Here is a 26,298-nt window from a genome sequence, read left to right as displayed (position 1 = left end):
TGATAATCAAATACCCTTTCTAAAAGTTAATTAACTCTGCCTGATAATCAATAGTAATATAGTGGATAGGCTCAAGAGCAACATTACTAGAAAACTCTAATTCTTTAGTTACCCCTATGATCTTGATGGTCAGCTATCCTCTGGGGATTCAACCTACCAATGTTAGTAAAACTTTGGGAAGTATCCCTGAAGAACATGAACTAGTTAGATAGATATAGATATAGATAGATACATACACACATACATACATATATATGTTTGCTTATACACACACACTTAATTTCATTTTGACTTTAAGATATATAATATTGCTATAATTTTGGAAGAAACATTTATGTCATATCATTCTACTAGATTATATCTCTAATTATTATCATCATTTTATTTAAATAACAAAAGAATCTTTGACCAAAAAAGCTAGAACATTAGATCCCTTCTTAATATAAATTATTTTCTTTAAAGTTTCACAGAGAGAAAAAGACCACAAGGAAATATGTAAGATAAAATTAAACCTTTGTATAAAGCAATCCAAAGACCAATAAATTTTAATAAAGTCATATCTGGGAATCTACTCAAGAGTAAACAGAAACAGGTTTTTAGATCCAGCATTCTTTATGTAAATTTATCTAATAACAATAGATGAACAATTAAATAAATCAAGGCAGGGATCTTCCTCACTGGCTGCAGCTCTCCAAGGAAACATGGAATGTGATCATTTTGTGCCTTCTTTTCACAATAGTAGAGAAATAACAAACTCCTGTCCATTAGTTAAGCTTTTTGGGACCTTCTGCCTTTCAGGTCTAAGACTGGCTGCAAAAAGAGAGAGAATAATGCATTTTAGACTCATGGAGCTTTTTGGACCATTAAATGCTGACCAGATGGTCCATCTTTAATAGATTCTATTTAACTTAATGAGGCATGAAGTCACTATATCTTTGAAATTCTTTCTATACAGTCAAAACCAAGTGTGGAAATGAGCAAGGCCTAAAGAATTTAAATATTGTATACAGTCAATACAGAAAATTGTAGCCCACGTTTGTAATAAGAGTTTGAATGCTTATAAATTATGGATCAAATCCCCATTCTTAAAAATACAAAACAAAACAAAAAACTTAATGTTTCTAACAGTATGAAATTGTCTAATAAATTGGGAGGCAATGAAGTAAAATGGTAAGATATATAGAGTCAAAAGACTTGATTTTGAATCCTGATTCTACTCTCCAAATTCTAAGCAAATCTCTAGGCCTAAGTTCTCTCATCTCTAAAAAGAAGTTGATTTAGATTGTCCCTTCTAACTTTAAATGCCATTAGGTCAAAATAGAATATTCCTGCAACACGACTTATTGTTTTAGATCTATATTATGCATCCTAAAACACAAGATCATACAGTAACATCCTGTCTCTTGGAGGTAGAGCTATTCCTGACAACCTTATTATAAAGGGGTTCCACTGCAGTCTTTTTTATTTAGATTTGGGGCATGAGATTTAGGGACAGGTCTCTATCTAAATTGACTCTCTTCCCTTTTCACATTTAGATTTTTAGGAAGGAGGTTGATTTCTTTAAAAACTTTTAAATATCTTTCATAAAACAATTCCCCAATTTACCTCCACTATTATTAATGGGAATGAACCTGGTTTTAATTTTCTTCCCTAAATCTTCAAGTTATCATTTATTTAAGGAAATGAAAAACATTTATCCTTCCCCGCAGCTCTAAGTGAGTCTAGTGACTCCAATTTTAGTGTCAGCCATCCAGTTTGGTGTCCAGTTAGTTCAGAAAATAATTTTCTGCTGAATTAATTCCATCAGTTCACAGCTGTGCTGATCTTTTGATATGACAATGAATCCTGCTTCCTCTTAAGTTATCATTGACAGCTTATACCTAAGTATTATTCCCCTACCCTGCCATTGCTATTTCATTCCCTGTTCATCCATCAAATATATGATAGATACTTATCAAATAATTACAAAAAAACAAGAATCAAACCAATATCTTGTAACAGAGGATCAGAGAAATTCCTTTGTGGGATATAGGACAGAAGGTCTCTCCAGCTGCTGGAAAACTGCCTTCCCCTTTTATATGATTTCAAACATTCCTGGGGAGGCTACTCCAAATAAACATTGCTCCAGGATCTGTGCAAATAAAAGTAAAATTCCTATCTTGACAACCTTTCGGCTCTATCCAAGTTATCAGGTTTCATGGGCTTCAAAGGCCCAGTAGAATTTTAGACTAACTGCACCACAGTAATGGTGTAATTATCAACTTCCATATATTTACTATCAGGTACCTAAAGAATGAAGTTGCTTCATCCTCTGGAGGAAGAAAATGGAAAGCAGCATTGTCCCCATTGCACAAAAAAGCTAACTGATATGGTACAATGGATAGAACAGTATATTTAAAACTAGACATTCTATTTTCAAATACTTGGTTTTTTCCCCCATTGTTATTAAAAGAAGACACATTTAGCTACAGAAAGAAAAGAATATCCAACAAATATTTGACAATATTTGACAAACTGAGTTAATTCTGAATGAAGTTCCCTTGTCTGACTTGCCCATTATGGTCTGCTCACCAAAATCAGAGAGCATTTGGAACATCTTGTGTCATTTTATATTCTGTATTCACCAAGAGATGATGTCAACTATCTGAACTTTTAGACATCTGAGTCAATAAAATCTCAAGGATGGTTCCAATCCCTTTTAAAGAAACACTAGCCTAATTTGTCTATACAAATACTAATTTGTCATGGATTAATATATTTCTTCTATCACTTTTCTATTGTCTTAGACTATGGCAATGACAACTGAGGTAGAAGCAAATATGAGTAGTCTACAAATACTATAAAACAATACTGTGAGAAACTTTTACAAAAACCTCTATTATCTCATCAAGATACTTCTTGTCTTCCTTCATGCTATGTGCTCTAACATACTATTGCCAGGACTACTTTTTGTTTCCCTTTCTTCCTGTCTGTGACTTGGATAGTTATCCTATAAACTCTACCTTAACTCAGCACTTAATAATCTGTTTAAGGTTTTAGATCATTACTTAGGCCATGTTCTTTCTTCACGGAAGGGCTCTACTCAACCATCATATCCCTACCTTTCCTAGGGGAAAACACTCAAAAAGCAGTATCCAGCCTGTGCTTTGTGTCCTTTGCTACTTTCTTTTACCTTTGTACTTAAATGATGGCACTCCCAGTACTCTCTCTACTTCTCTGTCTACAATTCTTACTCTTACCAATTTTATCCACCTTTGGTGTAAAAACCAAAGTTTTTTGTACCTTCTGCTTACAAACCTAATCATTTTGCAAATCCTGTCATTTCTGCAGATCTTTCCTTTCCATACTGGATTCAATTCTTAAACTCTACTACTTAGTGCCTGGATAGTAATTCTGAGGTCTATTTCTTCATTTATAAAAGAGTGAGCCTGGATGACCAAGAAGCAACTTTGAGCTCTAAATCTACACTTCTATGAGCAATTGGCTGGAGCTTATATGGAACTATTTGCCTTTTTTCATGGCAAGAGGCATAGTCTTTAGCTTACATTGACTATTTACAAGAAATAGGTTAGAATTTTATAAATGGTAAGCTAGTCAGAAAAATAATTAGTCAATCATCACAAACACCATCCCTTTAATTAGTTATCACAAATTTTATCACAAACTCATTTTTATAATGCCACAAAGTAGATGCAAGTGTCATTACTTGTATGCCTCTAAGGAAATGTAATTTAAAAAATTTTGTAGTAAATCCCAAAACTGTCAACAAAGACAATCAAATAAACATACAAAATAATTTAAAACTTACTCAAAATACCACAAACTACTTCATGAGAGTAAAACCAAATAAATTAAAAATCAATATACAAAGGAGAAAAAATGCCCTTGTTCTATGATTTCTTCTAGGTCTTTTTTTCTATCTACTTCTGATTTTGTTTTGCTTTCTTTCTTTTTAAATATCACTATAGTTAATGTATACACAATTCTCTACTGAATCTTCTCTCATTTATCTATCACTTTCTATCACTTTATATAGGTCTTCCCAAATTTCCATGTATTTTTCATATTTTTGATTTTTTTAAATGGCAACATAATGATCTATTATCCTAATATATCATAATTTACTTTATTAATTTTTCATTTAATCTAACTTTTTCAATTAGCAACCATTTTAAAATTCATTCTATCTCTTGCCCCAATTTAAAAAAAAAGAAAGAAAGAAAACCCGTGTAAGAAATTTGAAGTCAAGAAAAACAAATTCCCATACTCAATCTAATGAGGTTCGTATCCCCTTGATTCCCAGTGGTGATGAGGTTAATGACAATAAGAGAGTTGTTAAAATCCCCTCTAGTTGGCCACAGGTTCAAAGTGAAAGAATTCACTCATCCCAAAATATTATTAGCAAAATGAAAGTTTATTGTTGGATAGAAACCAGTTTGCCAAAAAACTGACTTCTACAGTGGCAAAGTCCTATCAGGGAAATGGAGCCTGGCATTGAGAAGAGAATGCCTTCGCAGTGGGCAGAGGGTCCCAGCAGCTGAGCAAGCTACTTTAGGCCTTCTGCAAGGAGTGAGTTTAAGGAAACCTGTTATATGGTTAGCTCTTGATGGGGGGCTGGGACAGCCTGTGCTGATCAAAACAGGATTTCTCAATTGAATGAGAATTTAGAATTTCAAAAACATCAATGGGAGTTAATTTGCCCTTGAATAATGTTGCTTTTCTTATCCTGGGAGGATGGGTCCTCTTTCTTCAAAAAGGGGACACAACTTTAATTTTAAAGGGAACAGTTTCAGAAAAAGGAACAGTTTCAGAGTGATAATCTTAAAGGGAACACAGCTTCAGTAAAGAGAACAGTTTCCCTCCCACTTCAAATCTGTCCAAAAATCACATCAATTTATTTAAGCATTCTATAACTGCTAAACACATAGGCTATTTCCAATTTTTAACTTTTATAAATAAAGCAGCATAAATATTTTTGTATAGGTTAAGTCCTTTCTTCTCTTATGATATTTTTAGCATCAGGTCCTAATAATGATAGGCAGCATAGAATAATGGTTGAAAACTCTCTTTTGAATCAGGCAGGCCTTGGTTCAAGTTCATTTCTGACCTATAATAATAACGGCATTTATTCTTTGAGCAACTCACTTAAGCCTATTTGCCTCAGTTTCCTTATCAATAACATGAACTGAAAGAGGAAATGGCAAACCACTCTAATATCTTTACCAAGAAAACCCCAAGTGAGGTCACAAAGAGTTGGACACAACTGAAATGATTGAACAATAACATTTATATAATGCTTTAAGGTATATGCTTAAAGTATACAAAACATTTTACACATTATCTCATTATATCCTCCCAACAACTCTTTGAAGTAGGAACTACTATTACTATTACCACAGAAGCTGAAATGTTTTTAATTCAAAGTCCAGCACTTTATTTTACCAGCTGTCATGTTTGACATTAATCCTAATCATTAATCCTTCAGTGACTGCAGCTAACACTCTACAAATGCAAGTTGAAGATCAGTGTTGATAAAGGGAGTTTCTTTCCTAGAAATTCCCCCATACCTATATAGTCTCAGGTCTAAACAACAAACCACAATCAAATTTAGAAATAAATAAAAAGATCCTTTTTTTTTTTTACTTTTATGGTATATTTTTCTCCAATGTATGAGACTGTTTGTTCCTCTGAAGTCCCAGTGTCATTAACTTTTAACAGTTATGTTGGAACAAAAGGTTTGGCAATTGTCAATGCTGTAAAATTACCCATACATATAACTTGTAGATAAAAGGCTATTAAAAAAAAAAGTTATGTCAAATATGCATATTAATGAATATCATCTATTTTAAAGAAATTATGTGGTAAGGATATATACTTACTCCTACAATAGTGCTATGGCTCAAAAAAAAATCTGAGAAACCACTTTTGAAATCACATCACAAGGAGATATGTTTGTGTGTGATGTATAAACACATAATAAACATACATTAAATAATAATTACTAAAGTTAGCTATGGTTTCACACCAAAGAGATGTAGCACTGAACTAGAAAGAATTTTTGAAAAATATTATATCTCCCTTATCCCTACCTGCAGGCTAGGAGATGACAAACCTCAATTTAGAGTTGGGGAAAACAATTGTTCTTGCTATGCCATTTTATTTTATTTTTTTTATTTTAATATCTTTTTATTGATAGAATGCATGCCAGGGTAGCTATGCCATTTTAGTAAATTCTTTTATAACAAACTAATATTGGCAGATGAGTAATGGGAAAAAACAGTGGTAGAAGCTCATGACCTACAAATTAAGTTAGATTTAGGAGTAACCACAGAGTGACTCTAGAACACAAGGTAGCAATTGCCCCCTCAGGGGATCCAATATACATACAAGTGCTAGTTTGGAGAATAGTTGTTGTTCAGTCATTTCAGTCATATCCATCTCTTTGTGACCCCATTTGGGATTATTTTAGCAAAGATACTGAAAAGGTTTGCCATTTCCTTCAACTCATTTTACAGATGAGCAACTAAAGCAAACAGAATTAAGGGGAATAGACCATTGGCTATTACATATATATTCTCTTATATTGGTTAGAAAACCATTTTTAATAACCACATAATATATGAACATGGGGTAAGGGTTAATATTCTTCTCACTCTATTCCCTCCATTTCATAAAATCACAGAAAAGAGCACATAACTAACTGATAAATACATTAATGAAGTACAAAGTCACAACTTAAAGGTAACATTAAAAACATTTCCCTTATTGAATTGGAAGGGAATCTTGATATTCACTAGTCACATTTCTCAAATCTTTAAAAAATTTGTTAGTCCTGGGAGGTGTGAGGCAGAAAGCAGCTTCATGGAGTATGATTACTGCACTTCTGGCAAAGAGGAAAGAAATTTCTTCTATTCCTTACCATAGGCCATGAAATATGGCAGAATTATTTGCCCATTAAAAAAACTTCACATCCAGCAGGTTTAACACAAACAAGTAATTTCAAGCAGCAGCAGAGAATCCCTTTTTTTTTCTTAAAAGTATTTTATTTTTTCCAATCACGTGTACAGTTTTCAACATTCACTTTTGTAAGACTGAGTTCCAAATTTTTCTCACTTCTCTCCCCTTCCCCAAGACAGCAAGCAATCTAATATAGGTTTTATATAAATACAATCATTTTAAACATTTTATCATCTTTTCCTATCATCTTGGCCAATATGATAGATGTGAGACATTACTTCAGAGTTGTTTTAGTTTATATTTTTCTAATCAAGTAATTTAGAGCACTTTTTCACATGATTATGAATGGCTTTATTTTCTTCATCTGAAAATTGCATGTTCATAACCTTTGACCAATTTTATTCAATTCCCTCTATATTTTAGAAATGAGGCCTTTATTAGAAATATTGGTTGTAAAAACTGTTTTCCAGCTTTCTACTTCCCTTCTAATCTTGGCTGCATTGGTTTTGTGCAAAAACTTTTTAATGTAACCAAAATTATCCATTTTGCATTTCATAATATTCTCTATCTCTTCTTTGATCATAAATTCCTTTTCCAAAGATCTGACAAGTAAACTACCCCTTGTTCTCCTAATTTGCTTATATCGCCTTTTATGTCTAAATCATGAATCCATTTTGAATCTTGGAATAAGGTGCCAGATATTGGTTTATGCCTAGTTTCTGCCATACTATTTTCAAGTTTCCTGGCAATTTTTGTCAAATACTGTTTTTATCTCAGGAGCTGAAGTTTATGGTTTCATCAAACAATAGATTTGAGCCACTGACTATTGTGTCTTGTGTACCTAACCTATTGCACTGATCCATCATAGAGAATCTTTTAACAATGAAATAACTATGCATTCAGGACAGAGTTAGCCCCGGAAATAAAAAGTCAAGTTGAAGAGAAGAGTATCCAGGGAACCCAGTGGAGTGATTTTGATGCAGTTAGGGATCCAAATGATGTGGTTAGTGGCAGGGCAGAGAGTTGTGGGAATCCCTCTTTGGTCGGCGAGGTCCAATTCACAAACCTGAAATATTAGAATGGTAGAAGGAAGTTTATTGTTGGCACTGCAGAAGACAGCTTTTGCTAAGACGACTGATTTCTGAGTGACAAAGCCCTGGCAGAAAGATAAAGGTCCTAGCAGAGAAATCTGGCAGAGAAATAAACAAAGGGTCTAACACTGAGAAGAGAATGTCTTCCCAGTGGGCAGGGGTCCTGACAGACAGCTGTGCCAAGGAGAGAGGTTCCTTGACAAGGCGTGGTCCTGCTTTGGGCCTCTTTAAAAAATGAGTGAACAGAAACCCATTTTATAAGCAGATCTTGGCGAGGCTGGGGGGGGGGGGGGGGGGGGGGGACACGGGGGGTAGTTTGATCAGATCAGGATCACCCAATTGAATGAACTTACTTTGAAGTCTTTTTCAGCCTGAATTTGAATGGGGATCCGGCTATCAATAGGAGCAGGGGTGGGGTGGGGTGGGGTAGGGGAGTTGGGGGGCATAATTTGCCTTAGAAAAGGCCAGCCAAGAGGATATGCTCTTCTCATAGACTGGTAGACCAGGAATCTCCATTCTTTTACAGATCAAAAGGGGACACAATTTTAGAGTGATAATTTTACAGATTAAAGGAAACACAGTTTCACTCCCCCATCAATTTCATTTAGCAAAAATATGATCCAGAAGACAGCAATGTATGGCACCACAAGAAAAGGGCACGAGTTGCTATAGCCACATGTCCCCTATGAGTATGCCTTACTACAAATGCATTCCAAATTTCTGCACAATATTCTCTTAAGTGCCTAAAGATCTTTGTGGAAAAGTACCGCCCCCCCCCCCATCCAGGTTTATTGGGGAATGTTTCATAGCTACAATTTTTATGCCATGTTTGTAAATGCCTTTTTTGCTTTGAACTGATTTTGTCTACTGGATGACTACTAAGGGTATGCTCACCAGCTAGGGCTCATATGCTCTACCTTTAGGAATATGGACCCATAGAGGTTCTTTGTAGTAGTTACTTATCCTGTTAGGGGCCTAACTTGAAAAGCTGTGAGTGTTAAGATGAAAAGGTAGTCCATAATGGGTGCTATGTTTAAGAACCAAATAAAAATACTTAACTTGAATTTATATAGAATTTCTTCCTTAGTGAAAATTTAATTTTAGACTAATTAGATGTTCTAGACAAATGCTAAATATTTTTTACTTCAAGGTCATCAGATAAGGTTGCTCACACAATTGCAATAAGTTTTAAGTCTATCTTTCCATGAAAATGCACAAAAGAATATATGGTTCCTCTTCTCTCCTTTACCTGGATGTTTCAGAAAGCAGAGCCATATATCTAATCACAATCAGATACCAAAGGGGAAATCATTGACGGACTATTGAGAAGCGAGTATTGCTTTTTATAACCTATAGACTTATAAAGGAAGAAGGTGTACCACCTACCTGAGAGGCTACAGTTTATAGAATTGAAAAGTAGAGCCTACAGAGAAAGGGAGGGCCCCTTTAGCTTCTGAAAAACCTCACAAATGTGATTCTTCTATGAAACCATAATACAAAAACAGACTTCAAAGAGGGAGATATTGTGGTATGGAGGTATGTTTTACTCTCTAAATACATCTCTGCTAAGACAGAGACTCTAGAGCAGTTTTAACTTTTTTGATGTCATGGATGCCTTTGACAATCTATGGAATCCTCAGAATTATGTTTTTAATGCATGAAATAAAATACATAGAATTACAAATGTTACAAATTACATTTGCCATTTAATGATTAGAAAGTTATTTTCATAACTGTATTTCAATTATATCAAAATATTAAAAGGCAAGTTCATGGACTCCACATTAATAAGTCCTGCTCAACTGTGCATACCCTTTGATCCAGCAGTGTTACTACTGAGCTTATATCCCAAAGAGATCATAAAGAAGGGAAAGGGATCTGTATGTGCACAAATGTTTGTGGCAGTCCTCTCTGTAGTGGCCAGAAACTGGAAACTGAGTAGATGCCCATCAATTGGAGAATGGTTGAATAAATTGTGGTATATGAATATTATGGAATATTATTGTTCTGTAAGAAATGATCAATAGGATGATTTCAGAAAAGCCTGGAGAGACTTACATGAATTGATGCTGAGTGAAATGAGCAAGACCAGGAGATCATTATATACTTCAACAACAGTACTATATGATGATCAATTCTGATGGACCTGACCATCTTCAGCAATGAAATGAACCAAATCAGATCCAATGAAGCAGTAATGAACTGAACCAGCCACGCCCAGCAAAAGAACTCTGGGAGATGACTAAGAACCATTACATTGTATTCCCAATCCCTATATTTTTGCCTGCCTGCATTTTGGATTTCCTTCACAAGCTAATTGTACAATATTTCAGAGTCCAATTCTTTTTGTACAGCAAAATAACAGTTTGGTCAGGTATACTTATTTTGTATTTAATTTATACTTTAATATATTTAACATCTACTGGTCATCCTATCATCTAGGGGAGGGGCTGGGGGGAAGGAGAGGAAAAATTGGAACAAAAGGTTTGGCAATTGTCAATGCTGTAAAATTACCCATGCATATAACTTGTAAATAAAAAGCTATTAAAAAAAATAACTCCTGCTCTATTCTTCCTATCTGGGCCATGATAGGTAGTCCTATTATATATAGATAGCTAGTCCCCTTGGAAAGGGAATAAATGTTAGTTATCTTATAGATGCTATAGCAAATATATATATATATGGTAAATAAGAAGAGGACTAAAAAAGTCTTAAAAAGCTTAACCGGATCCTATAACATGATTCATTGTTTCATGACTCTCCCAGTCTAAAATTTTTCCAAATTTCCTCCTCTTGAAAATTGCCCTTTTTTTAAATCTTTTTCTCTTGCATGTCATGGCATCACTTTCCTGAGGTCTCTTCTGAGAACAAAATGCAAACAATAGTACAATCATCTTATATTTAAAAGGTTTTGTGATATCATCTAATCTACAATACAAATAAATGTCTACTATAAATATTTTTGACATTGGTTCACTTTATTAAAACTTTATTGCATATAATTTACATTGTATTTTGCAATTTGTTTCAAAAGACCTTTGTGTGAAAATCTGTAATATAAAAAAGTAATACAAATATGATGATCATGATCACATAAAAATGAATTCAGGTAAAGAGACCACATTTGTTATTTTAATTTTTCAGCACAGTTGGGGAACTCTCAGAATGAATATATAACAAGAGTAAGCTTCACCAAAGAAGAGTTTTATAGGACAAATTAAATGAGATGTTTAACAAACCTATCTAAATTACACATCCAGTTATATTAATTACTCACAAGTGAAATCTTTCAAAGCCAAAAGCTGTGTATAAGCAATATTCCCAGTACACCTTTTAATTTCAGCATTTTATAATCAGTAATAATACTTTTGAATTCTGAACCATTTGTATCAGTGCTGGCTACAATTAAATGCATTTGTATTAAAAGTTTAATTTGTTACCCAGATGAGCCATTTAGAAGTAGAAATTAAAATAAAGAATTCTCAAACTATCTCAAGCACAACCTTATTCAATGTAGAAAATGAATTTATAATATGCTGTTTCATAATTGAAAGGAAAAAGGACTTCTACTGAAACCTTAAAACTCTTCTTTGGTAAAGATCTTTGAGAGTAGCTTATTCTCAGGCAGAATACAAAAGGTGAGATTTTTAAAAGAGGATTTTTAATACAGAAATATACATACATATACATATGTGTACAAGGTTACATATAAATTTAATTCAACAAGCAATATTAAACACCTTCTATATGTAAGAAAAAGTCAGGTAAGATATAATATGCAAACAAACAAGTAGATGAATATACATATGATATATATGCACTAAAACCATATATATGATAATTTGAGGGAAAAGTATCAATAATTTAGATTTCTTGTGGAAGATGACACATTATCTGTCTGGCAAGAAGCTAAAGATTCAAAAAATCAGAGCTGAGGAAGAATGGAATTTCATAATAATCTTTAAAATAAAGTTAATAATCTCAACAAATATAAATAATTAGAATTTTTAAATTTCAAATAAAACTTAAGTACCTAAATATGAACTTTAATAAAATAGTAATAGCTTATTTGTTCATATCCTCTTTTGATCTTTTTTTCTACCTGTCTACTTATAAAGTTTGGCTACTATTAAAGTTTTGTTATGTTACACATATACTAGAATTTCATTGGCATAAGGAATTCCCAATGAGGAAATATTTTTTACCAATATAGATCAGCCCAACAAAAAAGCTCAAAATAAACACAAAAGAGGATATATTGGAAATTAGAGGAGGAATAGATATATTAGAAGCAAAAAAGTCCATGAAACAACAAAACATCCCAGAAAAAGATGTCAGAAGCAGTTCTGCAGATAGCCATAAAATGGCAGCTCTATAAGGTAGAGATGTAAGGTATTTGTAGAGACAGAATGAAAAAAGGAAGGTATAGTCAAATGCTAAGAAATGGATATACGAAAAGTATATAATGTATTATTATAATATATGCACTAATTTTTGCCTATCAACAGATTCTAATGGATTAGTTACTATCAATCACACACCAAGAAAACCATGTCAAAAATTCAACATAACAATTACCCACCAAGCAAACTATACCAAAAATTCCATATGCCAAGAAAATCACACAAAAATCCAACATGCCAATTACACACCAAGAACATGTCAATTGCATGTCAAGAATACCACATCAAAAATCCAACATTATCTTTTTTTTTTTCAAGTTTGGGAGTTCATTTATAACTTGTTCAATACCCTATTTCTGACACTGGGTTATTTAAAGTCTTGTTCTATTCACTTAAGCCTTTATTTTATAAATAGCCATTGGTGGCTTTATTACATATGGTTGGGTAAAACATTTTCCCTTTTAAATTCATTCTGAATGCATGTCTTCCACTAAACATAACTGATCTCATGGACAAGCTTTTTTTTTTTCCTTTTGAGGCTTTGTTTTTATGTGTTATAGAATTTTCTTTATTTAAATTTGGCACCCCTGATTCCAAAAAAAATTTTTAATGTGAATGTCTTTTTTTTTTTTTTGCTCATTCTTCCACACTTATGTTTGTAGACACCAAAAACAAAGTATGACTAGAAGAATACGGCACAGTGAAGTCTAGCACAACAGAAATGAAAGATCAAAGCTGTAGACTAGAGAAAACCATATAAAGGTACTCTTAAACTTGTCTAGGATATATGAAGTCTAGGGTTGACTGAGAAGACATTCCAGTGACATTCCAGGGTGAGGATCAGTCATGGACCTTAGACTATATAATGAACAACAACAACAAAAAGTTCAGAAGCAAAGAGGAGTTGTACAGCTCTAAGGCAAGAAATTGAGTAGAGGTCTCAGTTCCAGCCTCCAGCCAATCTTAGACTAGAAGGGGAATAACTTCAGCAGAAATCCCAAAACAAAAAAGAGCTTGTAGTTCTATCATTTTGAACCAGCCATCTAAGATGGCTGAAAGTTGATGAGTGTAGTATTAATCCGCTGAAACTTCAACAAAAAATGAGGCAATAGGATAGTTATGCAGATATTAACCCAGATCAGGAACTTGAAGAGTTCAAATAAGGGAGGGCAGTAATCAGACTTTGCTCTAAAACCAATGTGAGAACACTGAAAGTTTATGGATCTTTAATCTAAGTTGTCTCTGAAACACTAAACTATACTCAGTAATTCAAGAAAGCATCAGGAAAATCTAAGAGAACAAAAGCTCAACTCAGACATTCCCCCTCAGAAATGTGGAAAGCCTGGTTCTAACATAAAGCATAATGTCAGGAAATAAACTGGAAGAATGAATAATCAAAAAGAAAACAAAACAAAACCAAAAAACCTATCATACAGTTATTGTGATGACATAAATTCAGAAAAAGAGAATGACTGTAAAGCATCTACAAACAAAGAAAAACATAGCTTGTTTACAACTTCAAGTAGAATTCCTGGAAGAGATAAAGCAGGAGAGTTTTTGAGAGCTAAAAACTGATTTTTTTAAAATTGTAGCTATCAAAGAAATATTTGGAAACTAGAAGTTTCCTGATTAAAGGAAAAAACTCCATGAAAATTGGAATGACCAAATAGGAGCTAATGACTCTACAAGATAACAAGATAAAAAATAAAACAAATTCAAAAGACTGAAAATCTAAAGTGTTTCATACCAAAAACAACTGATCTAGGAAAGAAGACAGAAAATGTAAGAATATATATGCTTGCCATCTAGGGGAGGGGGTGGAGGGAAGGAGGGGAAAAATTGGAACAGAAACGAGTGCAAGGGATAATGTTGTAAAAAAAATTACCCTGGCATGGATTCTGTCAATATAAAGTAATTATTAAATAAAATTTAAAAAAAAAAAAGAATTCTTGAGAAAAAAAATTAATTAGCTGTTTGAGAGCTGAACAGTAGGACTTTTTTCTAAAGCTAAGAAAAAGTCATAGGAACACAAATGTAGCATAAGTGACTGTAGCTGTATTCTTTTTCACTACTTATAAAATGTATATAATTATTTTTAAAAAAAGAATATATATGTTAAATGTCATGATACACCTCCCCCAAAAAAAGTATCTAATCCTTAAAGAAATCATAAAAGTAAACTATCCAGGATCTCTTAGAAATGAAGACCAAAATAAGAAATGTTTTCAACCTATTGTTTTCTAAAAGAAAAAAAAAAACAAACTTCAGGAATTCTCAGTTATAGACCAAAAGTTTCTGAGTCCAAGATAAAAATATTGCCATACAGAAATGTACTGAGAAGCCAGTGAAGATCATACAAGATTAAACAGCCACCATCAAAAAAGAAGCAGAAAACTTGTACGGTGATATTTCAGAAAGCATAAGCAGGCCAAAAGACATAGACTTACAATCAACAACTACTGGCCCATCGAGACTATTTATAATCCTAGGAGGTGGAAGGTGAGAAGAGAAGTCAAGAAGTATGGACTTTTAAGGAAAAAGGAATTCTAAACATTTTTGATGAAGAGAGCTATGTAGAAATGTGAAATATAACACTGAAGTTAAGAGAAAAAATGGTACACAAAATCAAACAATTTTTAGGGACTAAATGAGAATAAATTGTTTACATTGCATCCCTCAGAATTTTGTAATCATTAAGGGTCTTAGTGGAAATATCATTAAAAGGTCTGTGAGAGATTATGTTCTTATCTTGTTTTGATTTTTTAAAAGAATAATGAAGAGAAGAAGAGGAATACATTGGGAGAAGAATAAACTAGGAAAAATTATCTCACATAATTGATGTGCAAGTAGAAATCTCTAGAAATAAGGACCTTACTCTCATACAGAGTTGGGTTCAAAAATAATTTAGAAAGGGCTCTAGGCAAATTTTTAATATTCACTTTGGTAACTTTTGAGTTCCAAATTCTCTTCCTCCCTTCAGCCCCTACCCTACTCATTGAGAAGACAAGTTATTAATGCATGTAAAGTCATGCAAAATGTAGGAAGACAAGCAACTTCCCTGAGTATTATTGAACCTAGAGTTTAAGTGCCAAATTTTAACTACTAGAGTACCTGAGAAGAATGTAGCTTTTGAAGAGAATCTTAAAAGTCTGTGAATTCATTTTGGGGCTCTAGGTAAATGAAAGAGAAGAGGGGCAAGGGAACAGAAGTAAATAACATCAAACCTAGAGTACCAGTGCTAAACTCCAATGGTGTTTATTGCCTCTGGCAGCAAATACAAAATCATCCATTTGGCTTTCAAAGCTCTTCATTAACCTTATTCTCCTCCTACCTTTCCAGTTTTCTTTATACTTTATTCCTTACCACATACTTTTTAATCCAGTGGGTAAAGCAAGGGTGTCCATTATCACTTTACCATTCAATATGTTGCTAGAAATGCTTGGAGTCTATGGGATATTAAGGGAAAACTAAGGGAACTATGGGAAAAGTTGTACCTCTGGAATGGAGGCTGTTGAGCTTTTTTAGGGCTGCTTCCCCCCTTTGTTATTCACTTGCCACCCAACTCTCACCTGTAGGCTCCAGGAAGTTGCCATATGCCCAACAGCTACAACCCATTAAACCATTTCAGCAGATAAGGCTAAGGGTTGAGGGTAACATATGAGCCTCAATATTATGGGTCAGAACTCTGAACTTGAAACAAAGGATTCTTACAAGGTACTAAGTCAGTGGAATTGATAGAGACAATAGTTATCTAATTTAGCATGATTCAGTATGATTGATTTAATCCTACAAGGTGATGTTATGGGCCAGAACTTGAAACAAGATACTAAGTGGAATTGAGGAGACAATGGTTAAATCAAGTTTAGCACTGATTTAATCCTACAACAAATAATGGTTTCCTAGTGATATAATGATTGGTGTATATTCAGTGTGTGGCATATAAGTAAAAAGCTCTCAGGGCCAGAGGGAACAGGTGCACTAGAAGCTCTCGGAGGCTGAGACAGATTCATTCCATCTTCTACCTTTGTGCTGGCTGGAGGCTTAAGTACAAATCTTCGGATTCAGAGACAAGTGAAGGAGACAAGACTGTAAAGGAGACAATAAAGGATTTGGACCTTAATCCCTGGCTACACTTGTGATTACTGAACTAAAAGGAAGGCTGCCTCCAGAAAACCCAAGAAAATCCCAATAAGAGAATATTACATTTTAAAGAGAATATTACACCTCAAAACCTTTAATGAGTTAGTAATTGTCTACTGGAAACTTATGAATACTTTTCTAGCAGAATAAGTGGATGTGAACTATTTGGTCCAATGGACCATGAAGGTGGCAGAAGCAGTTACTGTGGAGTGCTTAGAGCTTTGTTAGACATCAAAGATGACAAGGTCATCCACTGCATGCTGAGCCATTGACAGTTGGCTTGAATTTTGTTTTGCCATTGGACTCCCAATGACTTTGGAAGAAAGTGAGACCAAATGTCTTTCTGCAATTCTGCCTTACAAATCCAATTTATGGGAAAATCAAAAGGTATTACCCATATCATTTTGCCATTTACACCTTTTTAGGAATCTTGTGGTGACAGGCAAGTGACAAAGCAAAAGTTGTATATACATTGGCAGCTATAGTCACAACATTGGACATAAGTAGCCCAAAACAGAGCATTTTCTCACTGGACTGAAGCAGCAATGGAATTTGACAGCCCCATTGTTTTTTTTAAGGACCACATGGCTCACCTGCTGACATGAGGAAAGGGCTAGAAAAGGTGCTCTGAAAATTGTCTACTTCACCCAATCTATCCCTGGCCTGCTTACTACAGCAGGCAGGGATCCTATCCTATAGTTGAAACAACAACAACAACAAAATGTACAAAAATTCTGTGAAGATGATTCCACTCATCATCTACTGATCCAATGTACCTGAAAGTCAAACAGCTCTTGTTGCAAGAGAACACAAATATCCCATGTAGTAACAGCCCTGAAACGATGTTGGCAAATAAAGACCACCTTAACAAAGTCAGAGGTTGATACACATTTTTTTGGAGTGGTTGCAGCGATGTGGAGTGTTATGAAGCTGGTGTAGGTTTTGCAATCAAAACGAATCTAGTTAACAAGCTTGTATGTCTCCCCAAGAATGACAGGCTCTTTGCCACCATCATCAGTGTGTATGTTCCCACCATTACAAGGCCTAATGTGATCAAAGGAAAATTTTACAAAGATCTGGAGATCCTCATCATCAATGTGCCAAAGATGGGCAAGCATGTAATTTTGGGTGACTTTAACCACAGAGTAGGCACAGACTATCAACTATGGCAGGGAGTCCTTAGAATGAAGTCAGAAACAGAAAATCACTACTAAAGACTTGTTTCATGACCTTTCCATTACCAATACAGTCTTCCCTTTACCTAAATACAATAAAACCTCATCAATACATCCTGAATAAACATTGACATTGAATCAACCCTAAGCACTTCTAGAAAAAAATGGACTAGAACTTCTAAACATAAAAAATGAGGTTCCATTTGAAAGAATTTATAAATGTCCTCCAGAAAAAAAAACCTAATGTTCATGGGTAGGATGGATGAGTTAATAAAAAATAACAATACTATCTGAAGTAGTTTTATTAATTCATAAATTTTGAATTTACTTATTCAGGACCATACTAATGGAACTACCAAGAGACTACTTGATAAAACAAGAAAAAAAAAAAACTCATCAGGTAGAACAAAGTCAGGTCAAAGTAATTAATATTTTTTTAAAAGTGGGAAGGAGAGAGTTTAACATTATCAGTTTTAAAAACCACTTCAAAGCAGTAAACAATTTGGTACTAGCTAAGAAACAGAGAAATCCAGAGTTTGATCAGTGGAATAGATGCAAAATATACGGCAGGAAACAGACATAATAGTCTTGGGTTTAATAACCAAGAACCTCAGTTATGATGATAAGGGAGTGGTATTTGGGTTAAAAACAAACCAAAAAACCTGTTAAGACATCTCACTCTGTTTACTGATAAGCTCCAAAGGATATATAACTTAGAGATAAATGATACCATAAAAAAAAAATCAGAGGAACATGGAATAAATTATGTCAGATCTATGGGTAGGGGAAGAATTCCTGATCAAACAAAACATAGAATGACAAAAGGTAAACACTTTTGATTGCACAAAATTTTAAAGTTTTTTTTTTTCAACAAACAAAATCAATAGAGCCAAAATCAGAAAAGCAGATAAACGAGAAGAAATCTTTGCAGCAAATTTCTGTGACAAATATTCCTAGCACCTTTATCTTAGAAAAATGAGCATCTTAGAGAAACATCTCTAAGACATTCTAAAATGTATAGGGAACTGACTCAAATTTATAAGTCATTCCCCAAATGGTAATATGGTAAAAGAATATGAATAAGCAGCTTTCAGAACAAAAGCAAAAGTACAAATAATCATGTTTTTAAATGCTTTAAGTCAGTAACAATTGGAGAAATACAAATTAACTCTTAGGTTTCACTTTTCAACTAAAAGACTGAATTTCACCAAAAACAAAAAACAAAACTCAAATGCTCGAGGAACTATGAAATAACAGATATATTAATTTCCCAATGGTGAATGAGAACAACCATTCAGGAAAACAATTTAGCACTATTGTCCCCCTCAAAATTATTCAATTTTGTATAATTTTTTTTGACATTACTACTATTATTAGGTCTGTATTCCAAAGAGATCAAAAGAAGAGGGAAAGGATCTATATGTACAAAAATATTTATAGCAGTTCTATTTGGGATGGCAAAAAAAAATTAAAACTGAGAGAATGTCTATCAAATGAAGAATTTGATAGATTTAGTTCAACAAGTACAATATTTGAATGTGATGGAATACTATTATACTGTAACTAATGAAAGGGATAATTTGAAAAATGAGGAAGATCTGAAAGAACTGATTCAGAGTGAAGTGAGCAGAACCAGGAGAACAATTTATAACAATGTTCTAAAAGTGATTAGTCAACTTTAGAAAACTTAAGAACTCACATTATTACAATGACTAACCCTAATTGCAGAGGACTTATGATTTAACAGGATATCCCTAAAATAGAGGTGATGGATTCAAAGCACAAACTGAGACATATTTCTTTTTGGACACAATCAATGGAAGGATTTGTTCTGCTTGACTACATATTTTGTGACACTAGTTTTGGTTTTTTGTTTTCTCAATTGGGCACATAAAGTAAAAGAAGGAATATAAAAAGTAGATCTTCATTTGAGGAAATGAAATTTAACATAAAGAAATTTTAAAACATTGGCAGAAGATAAGAAAAAGATAAAATGCAAGGAGGGAAACAGACTAATTCTATATGAACCAATCTAATTGATCTTGAAGGTAGGAGAGATCTAGAGGAAAACCCCAAGTGAATTCAAGATCTATTAAGCATTATCTATGTTCCAGGTGCTGTGCAATGTGCATAAATACAAGCAAAAAAGAAAAATAGGCCCCACTCCTAAAGAACTCACTATATTCTAACAGAAGACAATATGTAAAAAGGAGCTGAAAAGAGGGTGAAGTATAGATCTATGTTTGCAATGGTCTACACAACGAATCTCTGCTAGTCTGCGCCCTTCATCAAAATGGAAATTCCAGGAAAAACTCACCAATGGAAGAAGACAGTTGCAGAGGCAATAGGGGAAGGCAGCTGAAGTAATTTAACAAAATTAGGAGAGTAAAATATGTTGGTTATACTCCCACTGTTGATTCATGGGAAGACATGAACATGATCCAAAGAGAATGAAAAGGCATAGATGCTCTACAATCTTCATTGTTGCAGGTAGTATCCACTTTTGAGCATGAGTCTTTCCAAGAAGTACCTTAGAAAGCAGAGTCCCAACATAAAGGAAGAGGGAGAAAATCAAAATATTCAGAACTAGAAAGATGAACACCCCTCCTTTTGTAGAAAAAGAGAGTGAGAAAAACTTTTATGACATTACAGAATCTGGAAAGATAGAAAGCTTTTGGCAAGGACCTACACTAGAGCCTCTCTCAGGTGCCAGAACAAAGAATGGGGATACTGCACTCTAGTGAGGAAGGGTGATAAAAAGACCAACTGCATATTTCACAATTTTGCTGAGAGCTAATTAATTTAGACTAACTTTAAGGGATATACTGGATTCCTTACCTGAAAAATGAATGGGTTGGAACTAGATGATTTCTGTAAAATCTATACCCCCTAATTACGTATGGCCAAAAATAAATGTATACTTTTCCTAGCTGTTCAAGTAAATAATCAGTGCATATAGCCAGAATCAAAAATTTAATTTTCTTGTTGTTCAAGTAGGTGATTAGAGCCCAGTCTTGGCTTCCCAGTTAATCTATCAGTTAGAAGGAAAAAAAAAAAAACCCTACTAACTCAATTAAATTTTAATCATTCAATTTTCAATAAGTGTTTGTTAAGCACCTCCTATTGTGATATCCAGCAAGAACTAAGACTTGGGAGAAGTACAAAGAGCATTTTAGTTTAGTAACAGAACATCTCAGAGTGCAATGTTCTTTCCAAATGAGACACAAGCTTACTGCTACAATAATTTCAATGTGTCACACATAGAACAGAATGATTTTACTGTGTATCACTGAATATTCTTTTCTTAAGACTGAGACCTCCAATGTTGACTTAGAGAAAAAATTTCCTAGATTCCTTTCCTCTGTTTTTTTTTGTTTTTGTTTTTGTGGTTTTGTGGGGGTTTTTTGGTTTGTTTTTTTCCCCAATAGGACCGGAGAATGATGTTTCCTTAGTAAAGGACATTTGCCAGCTGAAGTCAAAACCGATATACTGCCTTCATTACTGTAACCTAAAAACTGTAATTCAAAGCTACTGTTCTTACATTTTCAAGGTATCTTTCTCTAAATTATAAGTGAAGGCTAATAACCTAAATCTCAAATGGCAAAAACTTACATTGATGAATATGAATTCTAGATGATTATTTCCTGTGAGTCTAGTAAACTCCAATAGCTTCCTATTTCCTTTAGGAACAAATAGTCTCCTGTGTTTATTTTTTAAGTAATTTATAACCTGGCCGCAATATATGTTTCCAACTTTATGTCTTCCCCCTATCCCATTCTGCAGTCCAGTCAAACTGGGTTTCTTGAAATTCCTCACATATTATTCTATTTCCAATCTCTTATCTTTGTGCTGCATAGTCCCCAAACCTGGAATATACTCCTTCCTCACCTTTGCCTCTTAGCCTTGTTTCCTTAAAAAGATTCAGCTCAAAGTAATGAATTGAACCAGCTACACCCAGCGAAAGAACTCTGGGAGATGATTATGAACCACTACATAAAATCCCCCATCCCTCTATTTTTGTCCACCTGCATTTTTTATTTCCTTCACAGGCTAATTATACACTATTTCAAAGTCCGATTCTTTTCGTACAGCAAAATAACTGTATGGACATGTATACATATATTGTATTTAATTTATACTTTAACATATTTAACATGTATTGGTCAACCTGCCATTTGAGGGAAGGGGTGGGGGGAAGGAGGGGAAAAGATGGAACAAAAGGTTTTGTAATTGTCACTGCTGAAAAATCACCCATGCACATATCTTGTAAATAAAAAGCTATTAAAAAAAAGATTCAGCTCAAGTAACATCTACATGAAACCTTTTTTACTTTCCCTTGTGTAAAGAACCTGCTTTATATTTATTTTGTGTATACTACATTATATGTATATTGTCTCCTGATTAGGGTACAAGGGCCTAGAAATCAGTCTGTCCATTTTGGTTTGCATCCTGAATGCCTAAGGGCTAATTGGTATAGTAGATAAGAGTACTCAGCCTGCAGTAAGAAAGACCTGAGATCAAATCTTAAGACATTTACTAGCTGTGCAATCCTGGCCAAGTCATATAACCTCATTTGCCTCAGTTTTCTCATTTGTAAAATGAGCTAAGGAAGGAATGGCAATCCACTCCAGTATCTTTGCCCAAAAGACCCTAGGGACACACACCGTATGACATGACTGAAATGATTAAATAAACAATTCCACAGAGTTTCACACAGTGCCTGGTCCTTAGTTCAATAAATGCTTGTTAGCTGATTATGTGATTCTACCCATCAGGATCTAATACAGTTACAGAATGCTTCTTTTTTCCCCTTGAGGCAATTGGCGTTAAGTGACTTACCCAGGGTCACACAGTTAGTATTAAGTATCTGAGATCAAATTTAAACTCAGATGCTCCTGACTTTAGGGCTGGTGCTCTATTCACTGCACCACCTAGCTGCCTCTCAGAATAATTCTAAAAAGTTCATTCCTTTTAGTTAAAAATGCTCTGTTTGGTATTCAAAGACCTTCATAATTTAGATCCCCCATACTATCTTTCCTGTCTTCTTACCCTTTACTCCTTCTACCCCTTTGGCTTCCTGGCTATTCCACAAACAAGACACTCCCTGTTTCAGCACCAGGCATTTTCTCTGGCTATTCATCATGACTGGAAAGTTCTCACTCCCTCACTCTAATTCTAGCATGTTCCCTCTTAATTATTTTCCTATTAATCTTGTATATAGCTTGCTTTATATTTGTTTTCCTGTTGGTTCCCTTATTAGATTGTAAGCTTCTTAAGGGCAAAGATGTCCTTTTGACTCTCTGCATCCCAACTCTTTGTGACCACATTTGGAGGTTTCTCAGCAAAGATGCTAGAGTACTTTGCCATTTCCTTCTTGTGCTCATTTTACAGATAAGAAACTAAGGCCAACTGGGTTAAATGACTTGCCCAGGATTAAACAACTAGTAGGTGTCTGAGGCCAAATTTGCTGATTCTTCCTAATTCCAAAGCCAGTGCTCTATCCACAGTGTCACCAATTTGCTCTACTGTCGTGTAACAAGCACTTAACAAATGTTGATTGATTGATTGATTGATTGAAAGAAAATTTGAAATTTAAACTATTTAAACTAGATAAATATTCAGATTTGGAGAATTTAATACAGTAAAAGAATATATCTTCAAAGTTGAACAATCAATAACCCTTCCTAAGGCATTTTCATTTATGTCATACTGCCTTAAATAAGAACTCCAACATAGATTTTTCATAGACTTGGGTTTAAATTTAAAGACCAATATTTTCCTTCTTATTTCAAGATTCCAAGGATCTATGATTTAATTAAGTATGGGTATTCTTGCAATCAATGGATCAAGACCTTTTACACTGTAGTAGATAAGTCCTGAGATTATGAAACCAACAATTTCATCCTGATTTTATTAAGATTAATAATATTATATAGAAAAAAATGTTATTCTCTATCTAACACTGACACAACCAAAATGTTTCTTCAATTCTTTTGAAAATTGGTTAGTATGGAGCAGTTAGGTGGTAAAGTACATAGAATACAAGGCCTGAAGTCAGAAAGACCTGACTTCAAATCTGACCTCAGACATTTAACATGTCCTAGCTGTGTGATCCTGGACAAATCACTTAAACCCAATTGCCTCAGGAAAAAAAAATGAAAATTGGTTAGGATCATAAATCTAGTACTTTAAAAGAGTTGATTAAAATATACACTATTAATTGGCCTGAAGATGAGAAATGAGCTGTTAAGAATCTAATGACTATAAGAAGTTTACAGTTTAATCTTTGGTTAAATTTAGCTAATGAAACATAAAAATCATTTTTACTGCCTATAATTTTCGCAATCTTTTTTTGAGTTGGCATTGCCAAAGTAATTTTTGCAGCAACACTAGTTTAGTGGGATCAAGAGACCAAAAAAGAAAAAAAAAAAAAAGATATTGTTCTATCTTTCCTATTCATGGTAAATAACACAGTCTTGGATCAAGTCTTGTATTCAGGACAAAAAAAATCATTAAAACACTAACACTATTCTATACTCCATTTAAAAAATTTTTTAGTCTGAAATCTCTTATGAAAACTCATTTAAAAAAAAACCTCATAAATATTGCTTTAAGATTTGTAAAACTTTATACATAAATTAAGAATAAAGAGATAGCCCACAAATAGCTAGGAATCACTATGGATAGAGTTCCCAACCTAGAATCAGAAAGCCCTGAGTTCAAATTAAGCTCCTGAGATTTACTAGCTGTGTGATATTAGACAAGTGCCACAGTTTCCTTGTCTTTATCTCAAAAATGTTGCTTAAACACAAAAAGCATTATTTTCAGTCCAGGACTAATTGGGAATAGGTAATTTCAGCACTAAATGCTTCAGGACCAAAATTTTAAGCAAGCATTTTGCAAATGTTGTGATATCCTTCTTTTTCCTTCCCATTCCCATTCCCATTCCCTAAATAAATACATAAAGAAATGAAGCAACAAAATAAACTGGCAGAAATTTGACATGACTCTAAACTTGAACTTTAAATCATTTGCAGAACTATCTCAGCTGCACTGTGACTCAGCATTTTATAATGCCAGAAACCAAGTGAGATAAAGGCCTTTCTCTTTAATTGCACAGGCTAAATTTGGAGCTAAAGAGCATGAAGTACCTCAAAATAAAAAGTAAATAGTTGGGAAAATTTGGTGGTTAGTGCATAAATGGCCTGACTTGGTACATGATAACCAATAGGCAACTTGGGGCTAACTGAAGTGGAATTACAGTGTCTACAATTCAAAAGGAGGAGACAAAGCTGGCCTCAATACAAAAATCGTTGGCATATTATTCACAAATAACCACGTAGGTTACAATGAAACAGAGGAGAAAAAACAATTACCTGAACTATCCTTAAGTTATGAATGTTTTAGAATCGGCAAACCAGCAATTTAAGTATTGAGAAAGTAATTTCCTCACTTTTTCTTAATGCAAGTAAAACTGAATCAATATGAATTTTTTGTAAAAAAGTAAAATTAAGTCCAATAGAAAACAATCCATCTCTATTCATACCGAAAGCAATGAGAAATAGAAACTAACTTTGCCAGGAGGTTAGAAAAACAAGACGTCAAAAGGCAGAAGTGGGGGGAGTTAAGAAAGACGACCAAAAGAGGGAAAGGAGGTGCTTGGTGTGAGAAAGATAGAGAAAAAAACCAGCTAATGAAACATGGAACTCCCATAAGGCTGGAGGTTAACAAAATAGTCATCCTGCGTGCAAGGGCAACAAATTAACAAAAACAGGTCCTTAAAAACTTAAATAAGTGTTTCACAATTTGAGAGACAGAAAGGAGGGTGATGGACTAATAAAGGGCTGCCTCTGCAGTCAAGAAGTCCTGGTTTCAGCCCTGCCTTTTACACAAACTATGGGACCATGGGAACTTGGACAAGTTACAGGAGAGTGGCCACTGCTAATCAATGATGTCCCCACAGAGACAAAAAAAAAAAAAAAGGTTTCTAAGGCAGAAAAAGTAAAGGGCATCCCTAAAATACCTTCCAGCCATAATAAACCACAAACTGGAAGGATTCCAGTAAGAGCCAATCACTTCTCTTCTCTGAGCCTCAGTTTCCCTAGCTGTAAATGGACAGGTCAAGTCTCCTTGCAGTTTCCAAAGTCCCTCACAGCAATCATGAGACGTAAGCGAGAGATTTCCAAGTTTGAGAGGAGCTCTGAAGTCAACGTCAAATTTTTCTTAGTTTATTTTCCTCGCACAACCAAGAAACAACTTTGGGGATATTTTCCGCTTCTATGCCAGGAGTCAGTGCCCCACACAAGCCGGCTTCCCCTCCCCTCCTCTCTTTTCCTCCGCTCCTCTCCCTTCCCTCTCCCTCCCCTCCCCTTTACTCCCGTTTCCTCCTTTCCCCTCCCCTCCCCGCCCCGCTAAACTAACCCCGCAACTGCTGGTTCCAAGTCTCTTAGATGGGCGGGGCGGGGCTGCGCTGCAGCGTCCAGCGACCGAGGGGGGCGGAGCTAGCTCGCGACGTTATACGTGAGTTCAGAG

The 26,298-nt window shown here is 34.4% G+C and overlaps 1 long non-coding RNA gene across 1 annotated transcript; it reads right to left on the bottom strand.

Annotated features, from left to right (window-relative positions):
- Positions 1–593: 593 nt before the first annotated feature.
- Positions 594–26,257, bottom strand: LOC127550678 (uncharacterized). Its single transcript, XR_007950920.1, has 2 exons — positions 26,188–26,257; positions 594–810 (listed from the first exon to the last, which is right to left on the bottom strand). It is a non-coding gene; the product is annotated as an uncharacterized LOC127550678 (long non-coding RNA).
- Positions 26,258–26,298: the final 41 nt, after the last annotated feature.

Source organism: Antechinus flavipes, chromosome 2 (genome assembly GCF_016432865.1).
Source record: "Antechinus flavipes isolate AdamAnt ecotype Samford, QLD, Australia chromosome 2, AdamAnt_v2, whole genome shotgun sequence".
Taxonomy (NCBI): domain Eukaryota; kingdom Metazoa; phylum Chordata; class Mammalia; order Dasyuromorphia; family Dasyuridae; genus Antechinus; species Antechinus flavipes.
This window is presented reverse-complemented; position numbering and strand designations above follow the sequence as displayed.